The sequence below is a fragment of the Meleagris gallopavo genome, chromosome 10, assembly GCF_000146605.3.
Source record: "Meleagris gallopavo isolate NT-WF06-2002-E0010 breed Aviagen turkey brand Nicholas breeding stock chromosome 10, Turkey_5.1, whole genome shotgun sequence".
Classification (NCBI taxonomy): Eukaryota; Metazoa; Chordata; class Aves; order Galliformes; family Phasianidae; genus Meleagris; species Meleagris gallopavo.
The window spans coordinates 16,229,229-16,243,594 of NC_015020.2; the positions used below are offsets into that span (position 1 = coordinate 16,229,229).

Below are 14,366 nucleotides of genomic sequence, written 5' to 3' on the forward strand. Positions count from 1 at the left end.
CTACTCAATGACTATATGGGTGGATGCAGAGTGAGCATTTGTCTGCCTTTGAACTTTTGTGTGATTTTCTGGGGTCACAGATGTTAATAAACCATATCCATCTTAACTAAACAAACACTATATGTGTCAATTAGTGTAAAGCAAAGCCCCTACGTCCAGCTTTCTGAGGAAAGGTATCTTTTAATCAAGAGCCAGTAAGAATTCTACCACAAGGACTTTGCACCAATTTATATAGATTTCCTTTTGTTATTAAGGAAGATGCATTTGAGGAAGGAAAGTCTTTTTCTCTTCTTGAAAGCTATTTCTACATTATTTTTATACTAGAGTAAGGTTGCATTACCTTAATAACTGATAACTCAGCAGGAGGTCCTAATAGATAGAGAGGTTACCTGAAGTTGAACTCCAGCTCAAGTGGCAGAAGGCCGTTGAAGGCCTGTGGGCTGTAATTAAAATACCATAAAACTAGAAAGTAAAGGATAGCAGAACGTGTCAGCCTTAAAATGCTAACATGTAAGTGCTAAGTCTGGATTCTGCCACTTCTACAGGAGTGTTGCTCATTCACGAACAACTAAAATATTATGCTAAAGACTAAATTTATACTTAGAATCCCTAAAGCTTAAGGAGTGGTGAAGGTTAGCATGATGATGGAAAAATGAGTGCATACAAATCCATGCAGCTTTTATTATTCCTTTCTTCTGTGCTCTCCTCCTTATTTTTTTTTTCCCCCTCTTTTTCTCCATTCTTCTTTCTCCAGTCTGCTTTTAGAGAAAAATATCAGAAGTTATACACAGAAAACTAATATAAAAAGCCTTCCATGCAAAGAAACACTGCTTCTGTCTCCACCTTGTTTCTATTCATGGCTGGCTGGTTTTACATTGTCTCATCAGTGACTGGCACCGCAACCAGCAAACCAGTTACTTCTAAGGGCAGCAGTGATCTGTCTGGAGGTCCTGCATTATTAATTTTCTGCTTGTGCATTCCAGTTGCTCTGTCAATCTGTGGGCAGAAATGCAAGGTAAGAGTCAATAACAAATGGATTAATCTCCCACAGATGGAACAAAATAGTTCTTGAGCTTTAGAAGAATGCAGAAAACACCAAAATCCTTGAGAAGGAGAAAATCTGATAACCACTTTAAGAGTGCAGTGCAAATGATGTTCTTCTTAATTCATCTTTCATTACCATTCATTGAGTGAGTTGGTTGCATGAATGATGTGAATACCTGGCCAGTCATATTTGGAAAGGATGTGAAGTTGCATGTGAAAATCAGGAAATACTTGGAAAAAAATCTTCTGTCAGCCCACACTATCAAAACCAAGCTCTGTACAAAGCAGTTTATGGCTAAATTTTTACCCAGCATTTCCCTTTTCTACTTGCATTCATTTGAGAAGATCATTACTCAGTTAAGGTTATTGCAAGGTATTTCTTCTGTTGTCTCATCTTCTCTCCAAATGTAACAAGATACGCTGGTAAGTGTATCTGCTGTCTATAAGTTACTTAATGCTGACCAAAATTAATTCCTGGCATTAAAAAATTAAAATACTGTAACCATTATTAAAGAGGTTAGTGAGAACCTGAGATGCTAAAGTTGAATCTCTCATTACAATGATAGCACTTGAGATTATCTGCTCATCTCCCTGCACAGCACAATTTAGTATAGAGATACCCAAGTTAATTTTCAACAGGCCAAACTGGATATCAGTGACAGCACTGAGCTTAGCACTGTTTAATCAATTTTTCTATGAAATGGAATACATTAGCCTATATGGAACTTACACTGTCATGTTTAGATTACTTTTGATGCACAAGTTAATTCCCACAGATATCCAATACCAGGTCAAGTGTTCTTTTCTTACACTGACGTGTATTGTGTAAGCAGCCCTATTGGTTAATCTCATTCCTGCAGAGTTAGAATGTAGATGTGATTGCTCTGAGAAAATTGAGATAAAATAGTACTAATGTTAAGAGTTGGGTAGCTTCTACTCTCTGAGTCAGTAACTAATCCTATGGTTGGTTAAAAGATACTTGAAGAGGAGATGGATTTTCCCTTTGATACTTGCTAATGAGAATCCCCACTTGTTGTGCTTAGGGGCATTCTTCAACAAACTCCCAACTCATTTTTAAAAATTTGTGAAAAACAGCGGGGAAGCTTCACTAGGCAGGACTTGAAATCACTGTGCAGAGGAGATGCCCTGAGGGTAGAAATGACAGCTGCTATCACATAACTTTGTGACCATTACTAATATCTACATTTTGCATGAGAAATGCAGGGGCAATCTAATAACTTGCTGTAGAATGTGTGCTGTCAACATGTAACAGGTTATTGTTGAGGAGGTTCGTTCTCTACTGCCGTCCCAACAGCATCTGACTCTGATGTTGTGGGCCAACACAATAAAATGGGAGGCATTACTTTTGGAGCAGCCCTCGTATATGGCGCCTGTGTTATTCTAATAAGAGATTTTAAGATTTTTTTTTTGGCAGATTTCCCAAACGTGTGACACAAGAATATCTGTTGATTTGCAGAAATTTTCAACAATGGATTGTAATTCCTCTATGAAGCAGTAAGGCTCTAAAAGAAAGAGAATTCTAATATCAACTTTGCATCACTTTTTAATTTGCAACTAATTTTCACTGCTTAATTAAACTGTAACCAGATTGCTTGAATTGGAGGAGGCTAAAATTTAGAGTTTCAGTTAATTGGATTGCTGAAGAGACAATGTAAATTACAGGTTTTTGGTCTGAACAAGTGAAACAATGGATTTTTTTTTTTCCAATTCAATCCTTTTTTGTGACAGTAAATATTTCCATTATATTGTTGGAGCAGAACTCAGTATGGAAATTGGAGCATAGTTTACCAAGACCATGATAAATATTTTCTTTGGATTAGAATAATTTTCATGTTAAAATCAGAAACCAAGCCTCAGCTGGTTCATTGCCTTCACTTTGAATCTCCACATGAGTAAGACGAGCACATTTGAAGCTGGAGAATCACAGTTAAATCCACTATGTGATAAATCTTGTTTTTCAGCAACTTCTCTGTGGTCACAGAAGGTGCAACATGGTTTGTAGACTTATGTAGTTACATACACCATTACTTCTGGATTTCTTACAGTAAAGCTTAGCATCTGTTTTGTGATTTGATGAATGGGTTTGATCTGTTATTTTAATTGCTTCCTAGTAAGACACTAATGACCTTTTTTGTTCCAATAAACACTGTTTTGCTTAGTTGTAAATTAAATTTAACTAAACACTTCAAGCTTTATTACTTTTTCTGTTTGATGACTAGTCAGGCAATGTGCTAACCCCATATGCAAAGACTTATGGTATTATCATATCTTTTGTTGCGTTAGGGGAAAAAATCCTTACAATATTCTAAACGAGAAAATATGGATAGATTACACTTTCATGTAAATAACAGATACACGGCTGGGAATCTAGTTATCATGTAAGGCAGATATATCTCTATTTATGATTTATTGATTTCCTTAAAAATAGATGATGTAAATAAGTTTTATAAACATAAAGAAGAGTTGATATAAGAGCTAATCCAAAAACTTTTAGGTTATTTTTGTCTGACTATGTACCAAGTAGCAGATGGAATGAAGCTTTTGTATGTCACTGACTTTGTTTTATGGTAAAATAAGAAAAAATTTGATATGAGGCAAAAAGAAGAGGCTGAATGAATAAAGAAACTCTCAAAGCAGACTCTAAACAGCTGACCTTTTGAGTACCATTTGTTGTGATTTGTGGTGAGATTGTGTGTTGTGTGAAGAGACTTTCTAGGGCTGTTATGGAAGAGAGACTCTTAAAACATTTTGCATAGTGACCTAAGAAGTGTGTAATGAAAGCCAGTTCTGCACTGTAATACTGCTGTTTTTCTCAAAGCCTCTATGAAATTATTAAGGATCCCTTGGGGATGAAGACACAAATTCTACTGTTTATAATATGTTTTGTTCCATTTCGTATCAATAATCCACCTAGATGTCCAGTTTAGGGTGCTGTTTGATGGTAAGTTCAAGTAGATCCAAGTCTGGGCTGCATGTGCTATCCTTATTGTCAGCTATCTGTTTCTGCCTCTTTACTGCTGTTCTGTTTGTTGTTGTGCTGTGACTTGATCTGGTAAATGATCTGACTAAAAGCTCTTCCAGAAAACAAGAGATAGTCAGTTATACTAACTCATTGCATGGCTTGCTAGGCACAGATGTAGGACTGTCTGTTTGGCAGTGGTCCATAGTTAGATCAATTTAAATTGATCATCAAACCACCCCTTTAGAGTCTGAAAGGCCAAAAGTAATATAAGCTACTCAGGGAGAGGGTCTGCCATTTGAGATTTCCAATTGATAATAAGTCTCTTGAAAGAGTGCATTAACAGAGTTTGCTGCCCTTGAGGTATGAGTGCTGACTGCAGTTTTGCTCAAAGAAGATTAATCAGAAGTTAGGAAGTATTAGCAGCACCTAGGAAGTGCAGTTCATCCAAGGCCAATTTAGAAGCTTTGTCTTTAGCCTACAAGGTTCTTGTAGAGTGAAAAGGATCCCTACCAATGTGTCTGAGAGTATAAAAGCTTGCTCTGTTTACAGAGAAAAATGGAACAAACAGCAAGACTATAAAGGTGCTGTGTTAGCAGGCATAGGGAAATCCTAATGTTTCCTTAGTGGTGATGGGGAAAAAAAATGATCTTGAGGAATAACTTCAGCATTCACCTGACATGGTTGCTTTTCATAGTAAATGCCAGTTTTGCAGTTTTCATTACTCTCAAGAGGAGGAGTCTTTTTCAGTAGATTAACTGCACTTGCACTATTTCTCTGGCAGAATTGGCTACATTTTAGCTTGCTTACTTTAAAATTTTATTCCTATTTATTATAACTTTTTGTGCCATTTTGTTACTGCTCTTGAATCTTCGGCTTTTTATGTACCTTATTCTTGTTTCCCCAAAATAACAACTCCTTTTATTGAAGAAAAAATGATTGACATTTCTCCTACTTGCAAAATGAATCATGTTTCTCTTGTTTTTTATTTTACGTGGAACGTATGCAATTATTCTTGATGTCTGTTTGTGATATATTCTATAATACAAATAGAGAATTATGCAAGTTGCCAGTCTAAACTCAGCAGAATCCTCTTATCTTATTCTTCAGCAGTATTAAACAAGCTAAACTATGTATTTCAGTTGTAACACAAAAACCTGCTATCTAGTTGGCTGTTTATGTTGAACTTCATTAGAGGAGTGTTCCAGGGGACAGAAAAGTGGGTGGATTTTTTTTCTCTGAGACTTACAGGCTCAGACTTCTTTTGACTTCTCCAACATAGATAATTAGAAACCTCAGGAAGTTGCTCAGAACACATTTCTGAATCAGCATTCTCCATAGAACTCTAGCTTTTCTTTGGCCAAGGAGGAAAAACACAATGCTGTGGTGTTGAAAAAGACATAGTGTGAGCTGCTGCCTGAAGGAGGTTCTGAGATTTCAGGGTTTGGTTGGTAGGCAAATGTAGACAATGCTGATGTCACTTCAGGGAGAAAATAATAGCTAAGGACAAAGCTATACAAGCTGATAGTGAGAAAATATTCAGCTCTGTTCAGCAGCAAAGAGAATACACGTTTGTTACAGAATTCTATGTTCTCAGGGGAAAAATATTTTTAAAGTGAAATACTTCAACTAAAATGATCTGTTTTGAGATCTCTTTCAGCTTGCAGTGATGAGCAAGGCGAATAAAGGCTAGAACAGTAGACACGTTGATATTCTTGCAATTATTATTACATGGTTGGTAAAGATTAAAGAGCAAGTTATTTAGTGGCACTATGAATCCATTTTAATTACAAATAAATTTTATCTTCTCTGGTTTTGCTGTATTTCAGGTTTTGTATCCCTTTGCTTATTGTTAACTTTGCTGCTATTCATCTATGTTTGACTCAGTGTATAGCTTTTTAAAATATTCTGGCTATAAGTACTCTGTATATTTTTTGCTGAAGACAGCTGTGAAACATTTCTGCCGTGTTTTTTTCTTCCACCTTACCACTAATTTTGAGATTTTTCTGTTTTTAATTTATTCATTCATTTGTAGTTCCTCTTCCAGGCATAGGAATGCTTACCTTCTAATCTCTCTCCAGAACCTTTGCTTTATTTTGGATTGTTCCTGATCATAAGTTAGGCACGGCCTGCTCTCCTGCATTTTTAAAACAAACAAATAAATAAATAAACCTTCAATCATAACACTTGTAACTATACTTTCTCTGTTTGATTAGTGTTCAGAGCTATTGCCTCAACCTTCTCTCTGGTAATCCAACCTGAATCCATCCTGAGTAACCTCTAGCTTGTTGTCCAGTCCTTTTGCTTCTCTGAAATTGTTTCTGCTAAAATCTGCAATCATTTTCCTAGTGGAACCTCAGGTCTTTTACTCTCACCTCAATCTTTGCTACTTATGACTTTCAGAGTCAGTCATTTTAAATTCTCGTGTTGGGTTTGCTTTCACACACTCTCCTTCCTGGCCACTTCTTTGATGTAATTGTAAGCAGCTGGTTTCTTTTCCACAGATCCGTAGGATTTTCAACAGTTATGTTTACAGTACTTTGTACTTTGACAGTTGAAATTTTAGTGTGAGTGCATTCTGGGAAATCTTAAAATCTACTGTGATGTGCAGTATGGGATTACTCACTAAATTATTTCCTGGTACATCTCTCCTTCCCTCTCTACCAGATCTTGTTGTTCTGACCTGTCATTTGGACATCAATGACTTTTAGACATAATACCATGTTCCTGATCCCTGCCTTGTCAATGCTCTGCCAGCTCTGTTCTGTCAGCTTGTACTGCTGACACCTCTGCCATTCAAAATAGGAGTTAGGTTGTTATCATGGGAGAAGCAGAATGGGAGAGTGGCAAGAGCACATGCGGATTTCCGTAATGTAAAAGTGAAATAATTATCACAAAAAGGGAGTGGATTGCTAGTTGTGGTGCCTCATTATTTCAAACAGCTTTTGTCTTGCTTCTGCGCTGGTGTTCAGAGACACATCTGTGCAGTCAGCTGCTGACCGTGTGGCAGCTGAGGTAAATCTCATTCATCTTCCCACAGGGGAGCTCGCTCAGGGAGGTACGCACCTCGGCTGAGCTCTCTGAGGCTGGCCATTCTGCTCCAAGGGTGCTTCCCTCAGCTTTCCTTTATTTTATTTTAGTTTTCTGACCAAGGAAAACCCCAAGAAAAAACTGCTATTTCTCTCAAGTTTGTTTGAAAGGAAGAATTCAAAGTAGTGCTAATTAATACTGACTACTGCTCAGGTCAGCCACTGCTGCAGGGCTGAAACACTGAAGTGGGTTAATCCCAGGCTGGTTATCTTCTCACAGGTAGGATCTGCACCACATTTCTCTGGAACTGGGTGTCAGGAGGGCTGGGGGACAGGAGTAGTGTGGGCTGGAGGTGAGACAGGGCCTGACAGGCTGGGGCCAGCTGGGACTTCATTGGATAAATTCATGGAGCAAGGTCAATGGGCTCTGTGGCCATGCTGGGATGCTGCTGTAGCATTGCTAGTGCAGGTGGAAGGCTTGAGGCTGAGCCAAAATGGACACGAGGACCCATGGACAATGGGAAGGGCCAATCAGGGCTGCAAAGGGCTACATGGGCCCCAGGGGCCTGAATTCATAAGTGCAGCTCAACAGAGAGACACAGTGGCTGTTGGTGCATCAGGATGGACTCTTCATTTCTGCTGAAAGCTGAACTGTTCTGGTGGCATTCTTCAGGTGGGCTTTGAGAGGAACAGCACCCTAGTAGAGCAAATTGATCAATTTGTTCCCCTCTACTTATTCTTAAGCAAATGGGAGACATGCTGGCCAATACTATTAATGAATGAGATGAGAAATTGGCACATTTGATTGCACAGAGAGGAGTGGCTTGGGAAATTTTTTCAAGTCTTTGTAAAAATCTCATCATCTTTTTGTTTAGAAAATCAGCGTCTGCATTCCTCGATACCTTTAAAATACTTGAGCCTTAATTATGTGATGTGGCATGTAGTACTTTCTTTCCTGACATGAATTACATGAATTTCTTTCTTAAGCCTATGTATTTACTTAATGTTTTAGGAATAGGAAATGCCTTTGATTAAATATTGCACAAATGACAAAAGTATTACGAGAAAAACTCCAGCTTAAAACTTCTTAATGAGTATTCATTTTTGAAAATTTTAATTTTTCATCTTTTCCCATTAATATATTTAGAGATCTTGAAAGTAAAGAGATGATAAGACAAGGCCTTTCCTAAGCACTGGATTAAAAGTTTTTCTTTCTAGTCTTTTTTTTTCCTCTTGCTTTTACATTGTAGAAAATTAAGAAAAAAAAACCTTTTTTTCTCAAATTCTGAATAGTGGACATAGAATCCAGGGTCACTGATACTTTAACTTTTGAAGTGCTGTGTTTTGTTATTTATTTAATGCTAGTAAATGTTATTTCTTTATTAGAAGTTCTCTTGCTTTTGAGATTGAGAGTAAGTAGAAAGGAAACTTTGCTCTATGTCTTTATTTCTAACGTGAGCATTACATTACCTGGAAGAAGAAAAGTGCTAAATAAAATTGGTATAGTATAGAAGGGCATAAAGAAGTATTTAAAGCAGGAGGGGTGGATATTCATGGCTATTGAAATGTTTCCATTGGAAACCTCTGATTTCCTTAGGGTACCATGTAATGGTAGATTTCTGTATAGCTGTTGGACGATTTGAAGTGGTTGTGGAGCCTATATGCACCGACCAGTTGAATGCCATTATATTTCTTACATGGATTCATGCTATTCTTCTTAACAGTCTCTTAAGAGAGTCTCTAAACAAATGGGAATATAGGCAGGTATATCCCACAGATTATTCTATAGACAAGGGACAAATCTCCATAAAACAACATAATAATGAACTTTTATTTGCTTACATATATATAACTTATTTGTTTATTTTGTCCTTGACTCCTGCAAATAGTAACCTAAAGCATGCAAAATATTGTTTGCTCTTATTAGCCCTGCTGACATCAGTGTAGTTAGCTCTTGCAGGATAAGGGGAAGATTCTCAAGAGCAGAATTCTTTTCAATATTTCAGTATTTTACAGTATAATAAAAAATCCTTTGTCCTTCTATATTGTTGTATTGCTGTATTGAATATTTATCTTTTTTAAGTCATCCTCAAGTTAGTTGATCAGTTGTGAAATCAACTGTAATGGCCCAGCATTAAGGAATCCTGTGGTTTTAAGGGGAAAGTTAACTGAGTTTCTGCACGTTTTAGCATCTATGGTAGTAAGTGATGACTGGGGTAGCAGTGAGCACAGAGATGACATGAATGTCTTAGAATGGTCAAGAGAACAGAAAATCTAAGTTCCAGGATGGTCAGTTTTGATTACTGTTCTTGTTGAATACAAATAATCACAGACAGGGGTCTGGATTGCAGGGTTACAGAGGAATAATCTCAACTGTGTTTAAAGGCAGTGTTGATCAGTTGTCAAATGAAATCCTCATTTCTTGGTATGGATCTTATTACACTGGTTATTATATTGACATGGTACTGATTCCTCAAGAAGAACAAAGGAGCTACAGAAACCACCAAAAATATGTTTTTGTTTGTCTTCCTTAGCGAAACCCTCTAACTCTCCACAACTGAACTGATTTTTCTCTAATTAAAATATAAATCCTTTTTGGAATGAGCTTGTTTGCTGCATTTTTGTCTAGATGACATTTTTATAATGGAGTTTTAACTGTAAACTTCTGAAAGAAGTTTTGTACTCTAAGGTTGTTATCAGTGCTTTCACAACAGAGTAGCCAGTGTGGAACTGTGATAGATGCTGTATAATTCACTCTGCTTTCCCTGCTCCCTGTTCCATCCCCTTCTCTCCCAAGACTGGTCCAAACAGAAACGGTCCTTGATTGCATTTTACTATAGGGTTTCCCATATTAAGAAAGCTGTCTTATACAAAGCTTTGAGACCCTGCAGACCTACTAGGCTGTGGTATGGAATATTGTTTGTGGAAAAAAAAAAAAAGGAAGGGGGTGGTGGTGGTTTTACTGTGTCTGGATACTAAGCTAATCTATCCAGTATGGCTGTTTCATATGGGTAAGCCTATTACAACTTTGCTTAACATCTTTCATCTTTGTTGAGGATATAGGGTATCATTAACATTACCAGCTGCATTGTTTTCTGCTAATATCAACAACAGAGGGAAAAAAGTTCTCTTGTTTTCTACTTATATAGCTCTAGTATTGCCAAACAAATGTGAAACAGGCTTTTACAATAATAGTATTTTCCCAAATGCCCTGTTAATTTTCAGTAAACCAAAATAAATGTGTTATTGTTTATTAAGACAGTGTGACCCATATGGATTCCAGATGATATGAGTTTCAATAAAATGCTGCAATTAGATGCAAGCAACTTGAATTTTTTTCAGTTCAAGCACCTAAATGTAACTCAGGACAAGAAATGGTCACTTAAGTTGTGTCAGAGATTGTATTTTAATTATAATCAAAGAGTCACAGAATTGTAGGAGTTGGAAGATCATGAATTCCATTCCACCAGCAATGATGATAGTTCTGTTCACTTACATACCGCTTTTCACTTGAACCTATCTAAGAAGACTTGAGCTGTTGGTAGTAAGTTTAATGCAGGAATGCTGTAAGCACATTGATATAATCTACCAAAGTACATCTTTTGTCTTCATATGAGGATTTAGGGGCTTTATCGGCTATGACTTCTGGGGAAGTTGTCTATATATGACAGTTCCTAATGGCCATCTTGTTTTGGATGTACTGTTGCATATTGATTTAGACTTCAATAACTAGTTTTTTGTTTTTTGTTTTTCTTTTTTGCTAAACTGAGTATAATAAAGCAACAGAACTTTTTGCTAAGTAGCCTTCCTCACTGTATTTGCTATGAGAATTATTCTTTTTATGGAATAATTGTCATCTTCAAAAATGGTGAAAGTTATTCAGATATTTCATGTAGAGATCAAAGACCTCTTGGAGTCACAATTGAGTTCTAAGGGTGTGTCTTCATACAGTAGTGTACTATAACCATAACATAATCTGTATTCTCTGTTATTAATTGTACAGAAAAGCTGTGGATTGTTAGCAGTACAAAAAAGTTGCATCTTAGAGACAAAGTTGAAGAAGTATTTTCTTTTTTCTGGAAAATACAAAGTTACTAACATATTTAAAATATTGATGAGATTTTTGTAATTCACGCATGTAACTGAAAAGTTATTCCTAAGTACTTCTGCACAGTATTTGCAAACGGTTGATTTGCAGGAACAAGAAAGAATTTGCATTTAAACTGATCGATATGGTCTCTGTAATGTAAATCTTATGGAACGTACATCATTTTACAATCATTTGGTCTAATTAATAATAATACACTGTTGGCCAATATATGTCTAAGGACACGTGTTTTTCAAAGGAAAAGTATCTGTTTTTCCAATTTGGGGCCAGTCTGGGGGCAAATTTATGCCTGATCATAGTGGCCAGCTGATGCATTAACTGAGTGGTAGTGATGACACCCTGCTGATGGATCACATTTTCAAAGATTCATGAAGATTAAATTTAGATAAACTTATCCTGTTGTCCTACAGTGTGTCTGACAACAGTGAGAATGTTTTGAGATAGTAAACTGTCTTGGGAGAAATAGGGTTATCTCCATAGAGACTATGAACAGTGATTTCCACATGTGTTCTGACCAGAGTGTTCAGTCAGGGTAGGTAGATAGTGTTTCCAGAGGAAAGCACAAGGCTAAAGGTTTCATTTGCCTTTGTGTTAATTTAGTCAGCCACTTCTCTGGATAGGACACCTGCATAACACCTCTATTCCACCTAATATTTATAGAGTGAGAGGCCATGAATTCCCAAAGAACATACAAAGATATTTTGAAATAGATTTTTATAACAATATTAAAGTAGAGACTTTAATGGTCATTGTTCTATACTCTATCTATATGTTAGAAAGTGATACTTATAGAAAAATGTATACTGGAGAAAAAACAGCAATCTGTAATTTCAGCTTTGTAATTTCAGTGTTGCAAATGTAATAACATAAACAGTGGATGATTTGGTAATCCCTTGAACCTTCAAGGGTTTTACCAGTAGCTGGAAAAGAAAAAAAAATTACTTGGAGATTTAATACAGGTAATCTTTGCAAACATTGAGTTAATTTGGAAATCTGAATACAGATTCTGACTTTTTTTAGTACTTGTGAATTTTCAGAATAAAATAAAAATAAATGTCACTTTCATCACTTTCATAGTTCACGCTTTCACTAGTTGAAGGTGTTAGGTGTTTGGGGTTTTTTCTTTTTTTTCAGATTTCTACTTTTCAGCTCTTGAATCTGGTAATGATATTGGGTAGTCATAAATTTAGTGGAAATAACAGAATCTGCCAATATGAGATGGCTGTTTTTGCTAAGTAAGAAAGATGTCATTTTTAAAATGTAGAAAATTATTTATTTTTACATTTATAATGTAGAAATACAAAATTGATAAATAATGCTAAAATTTTGATACACAGATTTAGTGAAGTTCAGTATATATCTTTAAAGTTTAAAAAAATTATTCTTCTATTTAGAAAAGATCCCATTTGGATTTTGACAAAACAAAGGAGATTGGAAAAGCCAGTTGTGTGTTTTTAGATTAATAGGGGATAGAGTTGTCTGGTCAAGTGTCAAATTTTAGAATGAAGGAGCTATTACACTTTATTGTGTTAGTGTTCTGTAAAGCTTAAAAGCTTGTGCGGTAGAGTATATCTTGCTGGTCTGACTCCCTCTGTAAGTCTTTAACAACTGCTTTAGTTACAGTTTCCTAACGGTGGGAATTCTTAAGCACTATTCTGATGTAGAATGGCTTTGGGAAGTATGTGTATGATGTGAAACCTTCTGAAACTGCTTATAGGCAGTTTTAGATTACAAGTCCCTCTCAAAATTTTGTGTACTAAGATTCCTTAAACATTTTTTTTTAATTTTTTGTTTTTCAGAGAACAGTAGAAATACAGTCCTCAGCTGTACAGTTTCGCAGTCGTGTTCTGCACCTGAATAAACTACCCTTCATATTAGAATATCTGTCACACGCAGCTAGAAAGGTAAACTTCAGCTGATTTTATACTTCTGTCTACCTCTCTTTTATCATTACTGCCTGCCCATGTAATATCCCCTCAATATTTGTTAGTATTGCATGGTAATTGATGACCATTTATGATCTGCAGCCCAGATTCTGTTTTCCCTGCAGTCACTATGTTGCTAAGCCTAGAATATATTGGATCTTTCATGAAATTTGACATTAAAAAAGACCACAACAAAAAAAAAATTCCGAGACTAAAAGTATTCTCCTAGTAAAAATATTGTGTATCTCCTAATTTTATGTATAGCAGTTGTATACATACATATAACCAGTACAATAAGTACAACATTTACAGTTGTACTAATTAAATGTCAAAAGTTTGCTATTTAGAGAGCTCCGTGAAGATTTTTGTTATTATTCAATATCATCAGGTTATTATAAAATATCAGACAAAGCTAACAAAATACTTAGACTATTTTACACCTGTATTGCTGCACTTGCTATCAGTTTCCCTTCCCACAATATGCCACTTTGTTGTGCTTTCAAATTTTTTTTTATTCCATATTAAAAAAATAGCATTATCATTTACATTCCTTACATGCTTTAATGAAAATTTGTCCCACAATTAGCTATTATCTGGTACAATTTACAAATACTCTAGGCAACAAAGCTGATAATATGTTATTAATATATTGCTCACCTCTAAAACTAATGTTGAATATTTGCTGCTTCCAAAATTTGTTTACCTATTTCTTAAAGACACAGGAGATAATCTTGCATTGTGCCTTACTTCCTGATGCTTTTAACAGAGCACACACCCTTGGTTACTTGTTTAGATTTAGCAAAACTAATAAATATGAAAAGTCTTAAACATAGTGTTTCTCTCTAGTGCCTTTGAATGAAATGTCCTTGTTGTGTCTTAGCAGCTTTGCTTGTATAAAGCTGTGCATTTCATACAATTCATTTTAAAATGCTTGCACTTTTTTATTTTGTCTTCAAGTTCCTCTTCTTTTATGAAGTATTTTGTCTGCTGAAGTATTCTGTCCACATGTTGAGATTTAGAAAGGACTTCAGAACTCAGTATTATTATGTGCCAATTTTGAAGTATCAATGATAAACTAAAGACCTTTGTTACCCTTCAGTTAAACTGGATGTTATAATGAGGCAAATAGTTCAGCTGTTCATACCACATGCTATTTGCTATCGCATGACTATTGAAAAAGTGGAGCCAACTCATAAAAACTCTATTTGGCTTGAAAATTCAGTGCCACTCACATTAATGCTAAACTTTTAACTGACAAAATTATATAGGAATGGGTGAAC

At 35.8% G+C, this 14,366-nt stretch overlaps 1 long non-coding RNA gene across 1 annotated transcript; it reads right to left on the reverse strand.

Moving 5' to 3' along the window:
* Positions 1 to 428: 428 nt before the first annotated feature.
* Positions 429 to 6,568, reverse strand: LOC109369280. Its single transcript, XR_002118170.1, has 3 exons — positions 6,400 to 6,568; positions 6,088 to 6,161; positions 429 to 996 (listed from the first exon to the last, which is right to left on the reverse strand). It is a non-coding gene; the product is annotated as an uncharacterized LOC109369280 (long non-coding RNA).
* Between the last annotated feature and the right edge of the window lie 7,798 nt (positions 6,569 to 14,366).